General features: G+C 45.6%; 1 protein-coding gene across 2 annotated transcripts in view; it reads right to left on the bottom strand.

Annotated features, from left to right (window-relative positions):
• src (v-src avian sarcoma (Schmidt-Ruppin A-2) viral oncogene homolog) overlaps positions 1-11,231 on the bottom strand; it is a 47,634-nt gene extending 36,403 nt beyond the window's left edge. The window contains exon 1 of one of the 2 annotated variants that reach the window (XM_084184895.1): positions 10,807-11,231. The gene's annotated coding sequence lies outside the window, so the exon portion shown is untranslated. Of the gene's footprint in view, positions 1-10,802 lie in introns of both variants that reach the window. The other variant, XM_084184896.1, reaches the window with a different exon arrangement.
• Between the last annotated feature and the right edge of the window lie 3,897 nt (positions 11,232-15,128).

Below are 15,128 nucleotides of genomic sequence, written 5' to 3'. Positions count from 1 at the left end.
CTAGGGTTTACAGAGAATGGTGCGACAAACAAAAAACATCCAGTCAGCGGCAGTCCTGTGGGGGCGAAAACACCTTGTTGATAAGAGGTCAAAGGAGAATAGCAAGAATGGTGCAAGCTAACAGGCAGGCCACAAACAGGCAAATAACGGCACAGTACAACAGTGGTGTGCAGAACGGCATCTCGGAACGCACAACTCGTCAGTTCTTGTCACGGATGGGCTATTACAGCAGACGACCACACCAGGTTCCACTCCTATCAGTTAAAAACAAGTAGAGGCTCCAGTGGGCACGCATTGCCTGGTCTGACGAATCCCAGTTCCTGTTGTGTCATGCTGATAGCAAAGGGGGGTCCGAGTGTGTGTCTGTGCATGAGTGAGTACATGTGTGCTAAGGTGTGGAGAATTAGAGCAGGTGGTCAGTCCTGTTCAAGTGTTCAGCAGTCTGATGGCTTGTAGATAGAAACTGTCTCTGAGCCTGTTGGTATCAGATCTCATGCTCTGATACCATCTGCCCGATGGTAAGGGAGAGAACAGCTCATAGCTGGGGTGTGTGGGGTCCTTGATGATGCTGGGTGCCTTCCTCAGGCACCGTTTCGTGTAGATGTCCTGGATGGGTGGGAGCATGGTTCCAGTGATGTACTGGGCCATCTTCACTACCCGCTGGCGGGTGGAGGGCCTTGCGGTTGTGGATGGAGCAATTCCCGTACCAGGCCGTGATGCAACCGGTCAGGGTACTCTCGATGGTGTAGCTGTAGTATTTGGAGAGGATACAGGGCGGCATGCAGAGTTTCTTCAGCCACCTTAGGAAATAGAGATGCTGTTGCACCCTCTTGACAAGACTGATGAGGAGGAAGAGGACCCCAGGGAGAGGCTCTCACACTTACACAGATAAGCATCAGGGGGACTACGGCCACTGCTTCACCCATTACTGATTCAATTACGAGTCCTCCTACACACAGAATTCCCTTTTACCTTTTTCTCCCTGACCTGCTGTAGCCTTGTAGTGGTTGTTCTCAATGGATAGCCCTCACAGGAATCACATTCATGCAGTTCTTGTCTGTATTCTGTTCCAAGAGACACTATAGCCACACTCTCGACCCAGAAAGGAGAAGTGTGTTTCCATTCCCCTGAAAATGATTGGATCTGAGATCGTGTCATCTACCTACATCCTCTTGTACTCATAATGACATGGTACTTCAGATCAGTACAGACAAAAAGGTTATGTGTTGTGCCTTCAGTTAGATTACATCTGCATGGTAAAGGCCAGCAAGTCCAACTTAAGGGGGTCATTTTGTCAATACAACATTTACATAAAACCCATTTCAATATAGTGATTTTCAGGCAGGGGACCCTGAGAGGAACAAAGACCTAGGCTGGTCCAGCATCTTAAAGAGGATAGAGTATGAATATCAACGTTCATTTATCCTTTATTTAACCAGGCGGGTCCCATTGAGATAGGAGTCTCTTTTTCAAGGCAGCCTTGGCCAAGAGGAAGCAAGCAGCAAGCAGTCATGCAGTCATACAACTTGACTTAGTGGCCCAGCTGTGACTGCATAAAGACACAGAGAGACATCTCTTTGAATGAAAATGAGCCTTTTCCTGTCAAGAGAACTGGTGGGAGTGAGAGGAAAATCCAAACAAGACATTTCGACTGATAACCCTCCCGTCCCTACTCCCAAGCAACAGTGGAGGGATTGAGATGAGATGTATGGTCCCGGTCACACTGTTCCCAGAGTAGGCTAGGCCAGAACAGGAAGTGACTAGCTTCAGTAGCCTGGAACCCTGGGAGGAATGAGAGGACAGTCCCTCCTCTGTTCTGTTCCACTTAATGAACCACAATCAGATAGTCCATTCAAATGTCTCCAGCCACAGGGCTTCAGATAGCTTGCAAAGAGGGCTGGGTGAGTGACTGCTATCAGATAGCTGCATGCAGAGAGGGCTGGGTGAGTGACTGCTATCAGACAGCTGCATGCAGAGAGGGCTGGGTGAGTGACTGCTATCAGATAGCTGCTTGAAGAGAGGGCTGGGTGAGTGACTGCTATTAGATAGCTGCATGCAGAGAGGGCTGGGTGAGTGACTGCTATCAGATAGCTGCTTGAAGAGAGGGCTGCGTGAGTGACTGCTTATTATCATATACAGTGGTTTCTAAGCTGAACACAAACAATATCGATTTAACATTGGTTTGACTTTGGCATATTGAGCACCCTTAAGTACAGTGGGGAGAACAAGTATTTGATACACTGCCGATTCTGCAGGTTTTCCTACTTACAAAGCATGTAGAGGTCTGTAATTTTTATCATAGGTACACTTCAACTGTGAGAGATGGAATCTAAAACAAAAATCCAGAAAATCACATTGTATGATTTTTAAGTAATTCATTTGCATTTTATTGCATGACATAAGTATTTGATCACCTACCAACCAGTAAGAATTCCAGCTCTCACAGACCTGTTAGTTTTTCTTTAAGAAGCCCTCCTGTTCTCCACTCATTGCCTGTATTAACTGCACCTGTTTGAACTCATTACCTGTATAAAAGACACCTGTCCACACACTCAATCAAACAGACGCCAACCTCTCCACAATGGCCAAGACCAGAGAGCTGTGTAAGGACATCAGGGATAAAATTGTAGACCTGCACAAGGCTGGGATGGGCTACAGGACAATAGGCAAGCAGCTTGGTGAGAAGGCAACAACTGTTGGCGCAATTATTAGAAAATGGAAGAAGTTCAAGATGACGGTCAATCACCCTCAGTCTGGGGCTCCATGCAAGATCTCCCCTCGTGGGGCATAAATGATCTTGAGGAAGGTGAGGGATCAGCCCAGAACTACACGGTAGGACCTGGTCAATGACCTGAAGAGAGCTGGGACCACAGTCTCAAAGAAAACCATTAGTAACACACTACGCCGTCATGGATTAAAATCCTGTAGCGCACGCAAGGTCCCCCTGCTCAAGCCAGCGCATGTCCAGGCCCGTCTGAAGTTTGCCAATGACCATCTGAATGATCCAGAGGAGGAAAGGGAGAAGGTAATGTGGTCTGATGAGACAAAAATAGAGCTTTTTGGTCTAAACTCCACTCGCTGTGTTTGGAGGAAGAAGAAGGATGAGTACAACCCCAAGAACACCATCCCAACCGTGAAGCATGGAGGTGGAAACATCATTCTTTGGGGATGCTTTTCTGCAAAGGGGACAGGACGACTGCACCGTATTGAGGGAAGGATGGATGGGGCCATGTATCGCGATATCTTGGCCAACAACCTCCTTCCCTCAGTAAGAGCATTGAAGATGGGTCGTGGCTGGGTCTTCCAGCATGACAACGACCCAAAACACACAGCCAGGGCAACTAAGGAGTGGCTCCATAAGAAGCATCTCAAGGTCCTGGAGTGGCCTAGCCAGTCTCCAGACCTGAACCCAATAGAAAATCTTTGGAGGGAGCTGAAAGTCCGTATTGCCCAGCGACAGCCCCGAAACCTGAAGGATCTGGAGAAGGTCTGTATGGAGGAGTGGGCCAAAATACCTGCTGCAGTGTGTGCAAACCTGGTCAAGACCTACAGGAAACGTATGATCTCTGTAATTGCAAACAAAGGTTTCTGTACCAAATATTAAGTTCTGCTTTTCTGATGTATCAAATACTTATGTCATGCAATAACATGCAAATTCATTACTTAAAATTCATAATGTGATTTTCTGGATTTTTGTTTTAGATTCCGTCTCTCACAGTTGAAGTGTACCTATGATAACAATTACAGACCTCTACATGCTTTGTAAGTAGGAAAACCTGCAAAATCAGCAGTGTATCAAATACTTGTTCTCCCCGCTGTAAATATTCTGACGTAACATCCTGCGGGCTGTTCACTGCTCAGCTGACTGTAACCTGGAAGTGAAACTTGGTAATACTGTACACGTCAGGTCATAAAGTCTGATTCCCTTTTACATGCACACGTTCACAAACACACTTTTACATGAAGCTCTGTCAGTACATTACAACAAGGGTTAGACTTCTAAGGCCCTGAAGATGGGTTAGGACTCACTTGACCAGGGCTCACTTGAAAAATAAGTTGTCCTCGTCAACCATGTATGAATAACTACCCCAAACAAAGCCCATTTCAACAGAGATAGAGAACAGGTGGCATTTCCAATCCCCCACCCACCACTTAAAATCGCTGCCCTTGAAAATTGCTGGGCACTAATTATCACCAAAAATGGGCCAGATAGAGCGACATAAGTTTGGTATGTTCACCACATGAAAAATTAATTGAGTTCAGTGGGAGGCTGTCACAGTCCTCACGCCAGCCGCCCAAAGTACCAATACAACTGCAGTGAGTGCTATGACTGAATTATAAATCCGAAGGCTAAATTGAAGGGGGATTGTTCTAGGCATTGTTGGCATCAGATAAGTGTTGTTTGTTAAGTACTCCTCAATAAGCCATCAGGGAACGTTGTGCTGTTCTACTTGGACCAACAAAACAGCACGTGTCTACGCTTGTGTCTGGATTTTTCTTTTCACCATCCCGCCATTTGTGCATCATTACTATCCTATTCCTCAGGCCCAAGAACCAGCCCCCCCCTACTCATAATATTATAGCCAATTAAGTTGTTAGAACTTCACGCGAAATTAATCCTCGTCTGACCTGGAGGAAACTGGGGCAGCTCGGTTGAAATTATCTTGCTAGCAAACTAGCTGCTAGCCTGTTCTGTTTTCATTTTATTTGCCTAGTTTGCCTCCTACAGCCAAATAAGGTTAACTCTCCAATTAAAAGGTAACAGTATAGGGTCATAACTGTACTCATAGTAATAGTCATTCCTCAAGTCGCTCTACAAGGCCCCTCTAAATGCCCTTTCCATTTTTCTGCTTTTGTTAAGGCCAAAGACATTTTAACAGAGCAAGTCACAACTTGGTTCATAGGCAGATCATTCTCAAGGCTTGGACGCCCCGCTTTGGAAACAAGCGAGTCATTGACTACCGCCAGGCCCAGTGTAGTGTACTACCCTGTCAAAAAGAATGCTTCAGTATATAGGGGGAACAAAGGGGCCAATCCACCAATTAACAGGAATTTCTGCCTGTGATCTCATTGGAGCCTACAAAGTTCCAGAGCTTTCACTGAGGGACATTCTTTTGAAGGATTCCAAGGGGCATTTCGTTTATCCAGGGAAGATTCAGTTAGGCATGTTGATGAAACACTTATGACAGGCCACCTGAAAAGACCTGCAGAGAGAGAGGATGGCTGCCAAGAGAGCAGTAAAATCATATTGAATTCTCCCATTGTTTTAGTACAAAATAAATAAATGTAAATGACATTTTGCGTGCTTAAAAACACTGCAGTGCTCTTCTCGTCATCATTTATGATTTGGGGCATTAGAACTAAATCTCCTTGGAGTATACGTTTGGTTTGCGTGTCAGATTTTTGGTGACAGATGAGCAGAATTTTGGAAGGGATATAGGCTAGCCTATACAGAGATTAATAGTTTATTAATCATCAATAAGTGCATCGATGACGTCGTCCCCACAGCGACCGTACGTACATACCCCAACCAGAAGCCATGGATTAAAGGCAACATCCGCACTGAGCTAAAGGGTAGAGCTGCCGCTTTCAAGAAGCGGGACTCTAACCCGGACGCTTATAAGAAATCCCGCTATGCCCTCCGACGAACCATCAAACAGGCAAAGAGTCAATACAGGATTGAGTTGTACTACACCGGCTCTGACGCTCGTCGGATGTGGCAGGGCTTGAAAACTATTACAGACTACAAAGGGAAGCACAGCCGCGAGCTGCCCAGTGACAGAAGACTTCCAGACGAGCTAAACCACTTCTATGCTCGCTTCGAGGCAAGCAACACTGAAGCATGCATGAGAGCACCAGCTGTTCCGGATGACTATGTGATCACGCTCTACGTAGCCAATGTGAGTAAGACTTTTAAGCAGGTCAACATTCACAAGGCCGCAGGGCCAGACGGATTACCAGGACGTGTACTCCGAGCATGTGCTGACCAACTGGCAAGTGTCTTCACTGACATTTTCAACATGTCCCTGACTGAGTCTGTAATACCAACATGTTTCAAGCAGACCACCATAGTCCCTGTGTCCAAGGACACTAAGATATCCTGCCTAAATGACTACCGACCCGTAGCACTGACGTCTGTAGCCATGAAGTGCTTTGAAAGGCTGGTCATGGCTCACAACACCATTATCCCAGAAACCCTAGACCCACTCCAATTTGCATACCGCCCCAACAGATCCACAGTTGATGCAATCTCTATTGCACTCCACACTGCCCATTCCCACCTGGACAAGAGGAACACCTACAGTGAGGGAAAAACATTTTTGATCCCCTGCTGATTTTGTACGTTTGCCCACTGACAAAGAAATGTTCAGTCTATAATTTTAATGGTAGGTTTATTTGAACAGTGAGAGACAGAATAACAACAAAAAATCCAGAAAAACGCATGTCAAAAATGTTATTGATTTGCATTTTAATGAGGGAAATAAGTATTTGACCCCTCTGCAAAACATGACTTAGTACTTGGTGGCAAAACCTTTGTTGGCAATCACAGAGGTCAGACGTTTCTTGTAGTTGGCCACCAGGTTTGCACACATCTCAGGAGGGATTTTGTCCCACTCCTCTTTGCAGATCTTCTGCAAATCATTAAGGTTTTGAGCCTGATGTTTGGCAACTCGAACCTTCAGCTCCCTCCACAGATGTTCTATGGGATTAAGGTCTGGAGACTGGCTAGCCCACTCCAGGACCTTAATGTGCCTCTTCTTGAGCCACTGCTTTGTTGCCTTGGTTTTGGGTCATTGTCATGCTGGAATACCCATCCACGACCCATTTTCAATGCCCTGGCTGAGGGAAGGAGGTTTCTCACCCAAGATTTGACGGTACATGGCCCCGTCCATCGTCCCTTTGATGCGGTGAAGTTGTCCTGTCCCCTTAGATTTGCATTTGAATGAGGGAAATAAGTATTTGACCCCCTCTCAATCAGAAAGATTTCTGGCTCCCAGGTGTCTTTTATACAGGTAACAAGCTGAGATTAGGAGCACACTCTTAAAGGGAGTGCTCCTAATCTCAGTTTGTTACCTGTATAAAAGACACCTGTCCACAGAAGCAATCAATCAATCAGATTCCAAACTCTCCACCATGGCCAAGACCAAAGAGCTCTCCAAGGATGTCAGGGACAAGATTGTAGATCTACACAAGGCTGGAATGGGCTACAAGACCATCGCCAAGCAGCTTGGTGAGAAGGTCACAACAGTTGGTGCGATTATTCGCAAATGGAAGAAACACAAAATAACTGTCAATCTCCCTCGGCCTGGGGCTCCATGCAAGATCTCACCTCGTGGAGTTGTAATGATCATGAGAATGGTGAGGAATCAGCCCAGAACTACACAGGAGGATCTTGTCAAAGATCTCAAGGCAGCTGGGACCATAGTCACCAAGAAAACAATTGGTAACACACTGCGCCGTGAAGGACTGAAATCCTGCAGCGCCCGCAAGGTCCCCCTGCTCAAGAAAGCACATATACAGGCCCGTCTCAAGTTTGCCAATGAACATCTGAATGATTCAGAGGAGAACTGGGTGAAAGTGTTGTGGCCAGATGAGACCAAAATCGAGCTCTTTGGCATCAACTCAACTCGCCGTGTTTGGAGGAGGAGGAATGCTGCCTATGACCCCAAGAACACCATCTCCACCGTCAAAGATGGAGGTGGAAACATTATGCTTTGGGGGTGTTTTTCTGCTAAGGGGACAGGACAACTTCACCGCATCAAAGGGACGATGGACGGGGCCATGTACCATCAAATCTTGGGTGAGAAACCTCCTTCCCTCAGCCAGGGCATTGAAAATGGGTCGTGGATGGGTATTCCAGCATGACAATGACCCAAAACCAAGGCAACAAAGGAGTGGCTCAAGAAGAGGCACATTAAGGTCCTGGAGTGGGCTAGCCAGTCTCCAGACCGTAATCCCATAGAAAATCTGTGGAGGGAGCTGAAGGTTCGAGTTGCCAAACATCAGGCTCGAAACCTTAATGATTTGCAGAAGATCTGCAAAGAGGAGTGGGACAAAATCCCTCCTGAGATGTGTGCAAACCTGGTGGCCAACTACAAGAAACGTCTGACCTCTGTGATTGCCAACAAAGGTTTTGCCACCAAGTACTAAGTCATGTTTTGCAGAGGGGTCAAATACTTATTTCCCTCATTAAAATGCAAATCAATAACATTTTTGACATGCGTTTTTCTGGATTTTTTTGTTGTTATTCTGTCTCCCACTGTTCAAATAAACCTACCATTAAAATTATCGACTGATCATGTCTTTGTCAGTGGGCAAATGTACAAAATCAGCAGGGGATCAAATACTTTTTTCCCTCACTGTACGTGAGAATGCTATTCATTGACTACAGCTCAGCATTCAACACCATAGTGCCCTCAAAGCTCATCACTAAGCTAAGGATCCTGGGACTAAACACCTCCCTCTGCAACTGGATCCTGGACTTCCTGACGGGCCGCCCCCGGGTGGTAAGGGTAGGTAACAACACATCTGCCACACTGATCCTCAACACGGGGGCCCCTCAGGGGGTGCGTGCTCAGTCCCCTCCTGTACTCCCTGTTCACCCATGACTGCATGGCCAGGCACGACTCCAACACCATCATTAAGTTTGCCGACGACACAACAGTGGTAGGCCTGATCACCGACAACGATGAGACAGCCTATAGGGAGGAGGTCAGAGACCTGGCCGTGTGGTGCCAGGATAACAACCTCTCCCTCAACGTGACCAAGACAAAGGAGATGATTGTGGACTACAGGAAAAAAAAGAGGACTGAGCACACCCCCATTCTCATCGCCAGGGCTGTAGTGGAACAGGTTGAGAGCTTCAAGTTCCTTGGTGTCCACATCACCAACAAACTATTATGGTCCAAACACACCAAGACAGTCATGAAGAGGGCACGACAAAGCCTATTCCCCCTTCAGGAGACTGAGAAGATTTTGCATGGGTCCTCAGATCCTCAAAAAATTCTACATCTGCACCATCGAGAGCATCCTGACTGGTTGCATCACCGCCTGGTATGGCATCTGCTCGGCCTCCGACCGCAAGGTACTACAGAGGGTAGTGCGTACGGCCCAGTACATCACTGGGGCCAAGCTTCCTGCCATCCAGGACCTCTATATCAGGCGGTGTCAGAGGAAGGCCCTCAAAATTGTCAAAGACTCCAGCCACCCTAGTCATAGACTGTTCTCTCTGCTACCGCACGGCAAGCGGTACCGGAGTCCAGGTCCAAAAGACTTCTCAACAGCTTCTACCCCCAAGCCATAAGACTCCTGAACAGCTAATCATGGCTACCCGGACTATTTCCACTGCCCCCCCACCCCATCTTTTTACGCTGCTGCTACTCTGTTAATTATTTATGCATATTCACTTTAACTCTACCCACATGTACATATTACCTCAACTAGCCGGTGCCCCCGCACATTGACTTTGCACCGGTACCCCCCTGTATATAGCCTCCCTACTGTTATTTTATTTTACTTCTGCTCTTTTTTTCTCTCAACACTTTTCTGTTGTTGTTGTTTTATTTTACTTTTTTATATTAAAAAAAATGCATTGTTGGTTAAGGGCTGTAAGTAAGCATTTCACTGTAATGTCTACACCTGTTGTATACGGCGCATGTGGCCAATAAAATGTGATTTGATTTGATTTGATTCAGAATGCTCTTGTCAAACAACATAATTCCTCAATAATGCAGAAACAGATATGGGCTTGCTATTCTTGCGCCCTACATGTATTCTCATCATCACAGAAACGGAGTGGTTCATAGTTCATATTCAATTAAGGATGTGTCCTTCAATTCATCTAATCATCCACAATTTACTGGCAAATTCAATGGCACATTCTAAACAAAAATATAATTCCTTGGGAAATGTTCAATTCTTTGTGATTCTAAAATTAACTGGGTGAAATTCTAGGTGAAGTCCTGGAGACACGGTCACAGAGAAGATTTTGCCTTTGTTGGTTCATACAATATCTAGACTTCAGGCAGATCAAAAGGTGCAAGACAACACTTGGCAGGTGTGTAAACAATGTGTGATGTATATGTGTGTGTTTTAGGATTATGGCAGCTGTGTTGAATAAATACAAGGCCATCCTATCACTTTATCAAGTGTACCACTCCCTATAGTCTCAACACTGAAACCAGTTTTTTTATAACCTTAGTCATAGCCATACTCAATGAGGAAAACATAACTTGTATGTTCAAAAACTTTAAAGAGACATGCTAGGCTTCATCAAGAGTCAATATTTGGCTCGTTGACTCATCTTGAGTGGGAGAACACTAATTCCGAGCATATGACACAGCCCATAGTTTAGTAAGTAGACTATAGGCACCGGCAGAGAGCTGGCCTACATAGCTACACCTTATAACATATTCCTCTCTCTCACACACAGGCTAGTGTATTGCTGATTGACATATATTGGCATGAATGTAGCTACTTGAAGAGCCAATAATGTGATGGTCAATGGAGTTTCACAGCTTTGTACCAATCATAAAACTAGCTATTTAATAACTACGTAAACTTTTAGGGACACAATTAGCCTACTTACATTAAAAATACACAATTTATTGGATTAGAAAGACCCTCTTGAACACCCTGATCCAGCGAGCTATTTCACATCAGCTGTATTAGAAGCATTGCGGCAATGTTGAGATCAGAATGTATTTGATTTCAATACAACTTGACGGACCGGATACATTTGGGATACATTGTTTATGTTCAATCATTGGTTTCATTATATACAAAAATAACAAGTCACTTACTTACCCTGACGAGTACCAGTGTATTGCCGTTGCTTGTTTATTTACCAGATGGACAATAGTTCATCGAATGTAACCACAAAATGTCACAGACTCCGTCATCGAAGTAAACCCAAAAATTATAACCGATTTCAGACGACGTTCACAGCAGAGAATCGATTATCGAACTGATGCGGAGGGATCCCATTCAACCGGAGGGGCGGGCTAGGTCAAGACGGGGATTGCCTAAGAATCAGGGCAGCAGTCGGAACTAGTCTGATTGCAGCAATCATTTGAATCCCTAATTATGAAAGAGAGTATCCAGCTCTTTGCCAACTGCCTTCAAATCAGAGGATAGATATGACTAGATTTTGTGGTAGAAAAATATCTAGGCTACTGCGTACACTGCTGCACGTAGTAGGCCTATCACTCACACACACAAGCAAAGAGAATACAGGACCAAAACATTGGAGGAGGGGAGGATGGGGTAAAGGCGTCCGCATGCTTCCCATCTGAAACAGTTTGTGCATATATTATGACGACATTTTGTGACGTTTTTGGTGCATTACCGCCACCTACCGTACTGGAATGTGGGCCAGAGACCGGCAGAAACTAAATCCTATCTGCCAACCCCGTTTCTCTTAAAAAAGATAACAAAATATTTGAGACTATATCTAATGACGTTCTGCTCAATATACTCTTTAAACTAATTTCCTGTGTCACCTTCTCCCTCATACTAGATATCAGCCTCTCTCTTTACCTCTGCCCACAATGTAGCGATACATTTTTTTTGTTTTTTTTGTTTTTTTCACCTTTATTTAACCAGGTAAGCCAGTTGAGAACAAGTTCTCATTGACAACTGCGACCTGGCCAAGATAAAGCAAAGCAGTGCAATAAAAACAACAGAGTTACATATGGGGTAAAAAACATAAAGTCAAAAATACAACAGAAAATATATATACAGTGTGTGCAAATGTAGCAAGTTATGGAGGTAAGGCAATAAATAGGCTATAGTGCAAAATAATTACAATAGTATTAACACTGGAATGCTAGATGTGCAAGAGATGATGTGCAAATAGAGATACTGGGGTGCAAAAGAGCAAAATAAATAACAATATAGGGATGAGGTAGTTGGGTGGGCTAATTTCAGATGGGCTGTGTACAGGTGCAGTGATCGGTAAGGTGCTCTGACAACTGATGCTTAAAGTTAGTGAGGGAGATAAGAGTCTCCAGCTTCAGAGATTTTTGCAATTCGTTCCAGTCATACATGCTCCACAGTCTCTGTTTCCTGGCAATAATCTCACTTTCCTGTTAGATGCTTTCCTATCACATTTAAGGTATTATTCAACTGGCTGTGTCCCACCCTTAATCTTGTAAAAATAGCCTCCTCCCCTCGTCGACTTTCCTCTGTACTTGAAATAAATGCCTGCCCTTAGTCAAATCAAAACCCAAATCAAATCAAATTGTATTTGTCACATACACGTGTTTAGCATATGTTATAGTGGGTGTAGCAAAATGAATGTGCTTCTAGCTCCGACAGTGCAGTAATATCTAACAATTTCACAACATATACCCAATACACACAAAAAAGTAAGGAATGGGATTTAAGAATATATACATATATGGACAAGCAATGACAGAGCGGCATGGACTAAGATACAGAATATCAATTTCTTAAAGTGGCCAGTGATTTCAATAGGCAGCAGCAGCCTCTAATGTGCTAGTGATGGCTATTTAGCAGTCTGATGGCCTTGAGATAGAAGCTGTTTTTCATTCTCTCGGTCCCAGCTCTGATGCACCTGTACTGACCTCGCCTTCTGGATGATAGCGAGGTGAACAGGCAGTGGCTCGGGTGGTTGATGTCCTTGATGATCTTTTTGGCCTTCCTGTGACATCGGGTGCTGTATGTGTCTTGGAGGGTGGGTAGTTTGCCCCCGGTAATGCGTTCGGCAGACCGCACCATCCTCTGGAGATCCCTGCGGTTGTGGGCGGTGCAGTTGCCGTACCAGGCGGTGATACAGCCCGAAAGGATGCTCTCAATTGTGCATCTGTAAAAGTTTGTGAGGGTTTTAGGTGATAAGCCACATTTCTTCAGCCTCCTGAGGTTGAAGAGGCTCTGTTGCGCCGCCTTCACCACACTGTCTGCGTGGGTGGACCATTTCAGTTTGTCGTGATGTGTACGCCAAGGAACTTGAAGCTTTCCTCCTTCTCCACTGCGGTCCCGTCGATGTGGACAGGGGGGTGCACCCTCTGCTGTTTCCTGAAGTCCACGATCATCTCCTTTGTTTTGTTGATGTTGAGTGAGAGGTTATTTTCCTGGCACCACACTCCCATTCTCTCTATTCCACTTCTCCTGTCATCTCTGCACCATCACTGTCCATATCAGGCTTTTTGCCTCTGCCTTGCTCATTGAAACTACAACATCAACATCCCCACTAGTAACTGCTTGTTTAGCCAGTACATCAACTGCCTTGTTCCCCTCCACCCCCACATGGGCTGGGATTCAAGTAAATCTTATTGGTTTACCCATCTCTCTAATCCTGCCATGGGTATGTAGCACCTCATAAAGCAGGTCTTGTCTGCTACGTGAGCTAAAGGACTGGAGACTCATCAACACTGCACATGAATCAGAGCAAATAAACTTCTCTGTCTGGCTCAACTTCCTCCACCCACTTTCCCACCACTCTCTCAATGTGTTCTGCCCAGGTCAGTCTAGTGTCAAAGTATACCCCAAGGAACCTGAAGGCCTCCACCCTCTCCAAGTTTCTCCCATATAACCTCAAGCATAGATAATCTCCCAGCTTCCTCCTGGTAAAGAAAACTGTCTGAGTTTTCTCTACAGAGAACCTGAATCCCCACATTAATGCCCACCGCTCTACTTCATCAATTCCTTCCTGTACCTTCCTGACTATGTATGGCACATTTCTTCCCCTCTTCCAAAAGGCCTCATCATCTGAAAAGAACGACCTCCCAATATCCGGCTGTACCTGAGAGTAAACATAACTGATCATGATTGAGAACAACAGAGGACTAATCACGCTCCCTTGAGGTGTACTTTTATCCACCAGGTAGCTGCCTGATAGAGACTTCCCCACTCTCACTTGGATAGACCTTCCAAACAGGAAATCATTTATCCAGTTGTAAATTCTTCCTCCTACCCCCATAATATCAAGCTTGATTAACAACCACTCCTTCCACATCATATCATACGCCTTGTCTACATAAAAAAAGACAGCTACAACCGTCTCCTTGTTCACCTGAGCCTTCCTGACCCCTGCTTCTAAGCAGAGTACTGGGTCCATAGTTTCCCTACCCTTCCTGAACCCACTCTGATGTGGTGTTACTAGCCACCTACTCTCCAGGAAGGAAGTTAGCCTCTCCGTAATCATATGTTCCATAATCTTACATACATGTGATGTTAAAGCTATTGGCTGATAGCTTGTTGGCCTCATTGGGTCCTACCCTGGCTTCCGGATTGGTGCCACTACTGCCTCCTTCCAGCTGCCTGGTAGTTTCGCCTCCTCCCACACTCTGTTGTACAACAACAATACCTTATCCAGTGCCTCATCACTAAGATGGGCCAACATAACATAGCACACCTCATCTTTCCCAGGTGAAGTTAACCCAGCCTTACCTATTGCTCTTTTCACCTCTGCCCTGGTAAATGGTGCATTCAACGCATCATTTCCATCCTCCCTCCTATCCAGCACTCCAGGATGCTCCTCTCTCGTTCTCGTTCTCTCTCTCCCCCTCTGCCCCTCCTCTAACAAATCTGCAGAGCTATGCACTTGGACAAACGCTTTGTCCATCATCTGTGCCTTCTCCTCATCTGTTATTGCCACATCTTTCCCCCTCGTCAACGCTGGATAATCCCACTCATCCTCTTAATCATCCACCTCACTTCTCCCACAGGTGTCACCCTTCCAATGGTGTCACAGAACCGATGCAACATGACCTCTTTGCCTGACGAATAGTTCTCCTCACCAGGGCCTGGGCCTGCTTATACTGAATCAGATGTTGGAAGTTATGCGTCCTTTTCAGTACTCTAAATGCCCTGTTCCTACTCCTCACCATTGCCCCATACTCCTCCGTCCACCATGGGACTGCTTTCCTCCTCCTCCTCCCTGAACTCTTAGGTATAGCCTCAGTAGCTGCCCCCACTAACGCTGTTCTCACCCAGTTATTCATACTATCCACATCCCCTCTCATATCAACCTGAGCCATCACCTGCTCACTCAGCTCCTGAAACTGATCCCACTTTGCCCTTCCTGCCTACATCCACTGACACCTCCTACTGCCTTCGGCCTACTGTGCAAACTATAGGGTAATGATCACTCCCTACTGTTGACT

Source organism: Coregonus lavaretus (genome assembly GCF_964263955.1).
Source record: "Coregonus lavaretus genome assembly, chromosome: 20".
NCBI lineage: Eukaryota > Metazoa > Chordata > Actinopteri > Salmoniformes > Salmonidae > Coregonus > Coregonus lavaretus.
This window is presented reverse-complemented; position numbering and strand designations above follow the sequence as displayed.